At 40.9% G+C, this 3,033-nt stretch overlaps 1 pseudogene; it reads left to right on the forward strand.

Moving 5' to 3' along the window:
* Window positions 1–5: 5 nt before the first annotated feature.
* On the forward strand, window positions 6–2,170 carry LOC123486024 (annotated as a pseudogene).
* Window positions 2,171–3,033: the final 863 nt, after the last annotated feature.

Here is a 3,033-nt window from a genome sequence, read left to right on the forward strand (position 1 = left end):
CAGCTCCTCCCAAGGTGCAGGTGTACAGCCGTAACCCAGGGGAATATGGGAAGGACAACACCCTGATCTGTCACGTGAGTGGCTTCCACCCCCTGACATCAGCATCCAGCTCCTGCAGAACGCGAGGAGATCCCGACGCTCAAGCAGACAGACCTGGCCTTCGAACAGGGCTGGCAGTTCCCACTCACCAAGAGTGTTGCCTTCAAACCAGCCAGCGGAGAGAGTACCCTGCAGAGTCCGCCACCTGAAGAATCTGAAGACCTACACCTGGGGTGAGTTACAGTATAGTTAGTAGTTAGAGGAGTACACCTGGGGTGAGTTACTAGTATAGTTAGTAGTTAGAGGAGTACACCTGGGGTGAGTTACTAGTATAGTTAGTAGTTAGAGGAGTACACCTGGGGTGAGTTACTAGTATAGTTAGTAGTAAGAGGAGTACACCTGGGGTGAGTTACTAGTATAGTTAGTAGTAAGAGGAGTACACCTGGGGTGAGTTACTAGTATAGTTAGGTAGTTAGAGGAGTACACCTGGGGGTGAGTTACTAGTATAGTTAGTAGTTGGAGGAGTACACCTGGGGTGAGTTACTAGTATAGTTAGTAGTTAGAGGAGTACACCTGGGGTGAGTTACTAGTATAGTTAGTAGTTAGAGGAGTACACCCTGGGGTGAGTTACTAGTATTAGTTAGAGGAGTACACCTGGGGTGAGTTACTAGTATAGTTAGTAGTTAAAGAGTACCCTGGGGTGAGTTACTAGTATAGTTAGTAGTTAGAGGAGTACACCTGGGGTGAGTTACTAGTATAGTTAGTAGTTAGAGGAGTACACCTGGGGTGAGTTACTAGTATAGTTAGTAGTTAGAGGAGTACACCTGGGGTGAATTACTAGTACAGTTAGTAGTTAGAGGAGTACACCTGGGGTGAGTTACTAGTATAGTTAGGAGGAGTACACCTGGGGTGAGTTACTAGTATATGTTAGTAGTTAGAGGAGTACACCTGGGGTGAGTTACTAGTATAGTTAGTAGTTAGAGGAGTACACCTGGGGTGAGTTTCTAGTATAGTTAGTAGTTAGAGGAGTACCCTGGGGTGAGTTACTAGTGTAGTTAGTAGTTAGAGGAGTACACCTGGGGTGAGTTACTAGTGTAGTTAGTAGTTAGAGGAGTACACCTGGGGTGAGTTACTAGTGTAGTTAGTAGTTAGAGGAGTACACCTGGGGTTTGAGTTATAGTATAGTTAGTAGTTAGAGGAGTACACCTGGGGTGAATTACTAGTATAGTTAGTAGTTAGAGGAGTACACCTGGGGTGAGTTACTAGTATAGTTAGTAGTTAGAGAGTACACCTGGGGTGAGTTACTAGTGTAGTTGAGTAGAGGAGTACACCTGGGGTGAGTTACTAGTATAGTTAGAGGAGTACACCTGGGGTGAGTTACTAGTATAGTTAGTAGTTAGAGGAGTACACCTGGGGTGAGTTACTAGTATAGTTAGTAGTTAGAGGAGTACACCTGGGGTGAGTTACTAGTATAGTTAGTAGTTAGAGGAGTACACCTGGGGGTGAGTTACTTTAGTATTTCCACCTCCTTGATTAACCCTGGCTCCTGGTTATGTGTGACTTTCACCTGCAGAAGCCAACCACTAGACCTGGGCCCTGTACAGAAGCCCCCTACCCCTTAGAATCACTTGTGGAGAGGTTGAAAGAATTTGGTTTAGGTTGAACCTTTTCCTTCTGATTGACTAGATGGAATTTTCGTGCCACATTGACTACAACTCAAGTTGAAGTTTCCACTTTTATTTGTCCCAGAGAGGGCAATTTGGTTTTTGCAGCAGAGGAGCACGAGATATAAAAAATAATATAAAATCGTAATGGATTACAATGATGCTGAATACAGTGGGCTAGTACAGCAGTCATGAGCTGACTGGCCAATCCTCTCAGATCTCAGTGTCTAAGGAGGAAGGACAGGGGTTGTTTTCTGGACAGGGCCCTGGAGAGCTAGGTGCATTATGTGGTAGTTGATTTGGATACCAATGGATGAGCGGTTTAGTTACAGTAACAAGACTGATTCCATGTAGACATTTAGTTAGTGGAAGTCTGAATGTATAGCAGTGCTTTCTGTGTTGTTGTGTTTTTTTCTCCAGAGGCTGATATGTAAGGATCAGGATCTGGACTTACTGGTAGGTATTCTGCTGTAATTTATTTATATGTATTCATAATAATAATATATGCTATTTAGCAGATGATTTTATCCAAAGTGACTTAGTCATGCATGCATATATTGATTTATTTGTTGAAACTGTATCTAATTAGATTAACTGTAACTAGATTAAATCAGAACTAAAACTCACACCTTACCCTTCTTTCTTAACAGGGTGCCATTCTATCTGTGGTCGTCCAATCCGTTACCACCCTACACTAGTGCTGAGATAACTAACTTCCCCTCTCAACATGGGCTTTAGTTTTCATTTTGGTAACCCAAGGGCCAGTTTCAAGGGTTTCGAATTGAAAATTATTACTAAACACAACATTATTCGATTTTTGGGCAAGCGATTCTTTATTGACATAGCAACACTGCTGATGCACATTCTCTCAATCTAAGTCACTTCTTTAATAAACGATCATCAAGGCTTTATCAAGCGTTTTATTTTTGGATTTAAAAAAACATTAATTTCCTTGAAATTGGTACCATTAGATTTGAATACTTTTTTTCTAAAAATGGAAATAAATAAAACAAACTCCATAACTTGCACTATTTGAATGTGGTTTTAGCTACAAGCAAAAATCGGTAACAGTGTAATGTAAAGTCAGATATTTGATCAACATATATTTTTTTAAAGCCCAAATAATTTTAGAGGAGGCCCACGTGATATGTATTTGTGTGACTTTTAAATATCAACGTCCTTTTTGGTTTGAAGTCATTTTTATCAACATAACATCTCATCTTCTGTCTATCCTTCCAACATTCCTGTAAATTACCAGTTATCAACAGTCTAATACATGGGGCCTTTTTACAGGAATATTTTTGATAAGTAGAGAACTGTAATTTCTTTA

This window comes from Coregonus clupeaformis, unplaced genomic scaffold (genome assembly GCF_020615455.1).
Source record: "Coregonus clupeaformis isolate EN_2021a unplaced genomic scaffold, ASM2061545v1 scaf0959, whole genome shotgun sequence".
In the NCBI taxonomy this organism is placed as follows: domain Eukaryota; kingdom Metazoa; phylum Chordata; class Actinopteri; order Salmoniformes; family Salmonidae; genus Coregonus; species Coregonus clupeaformis.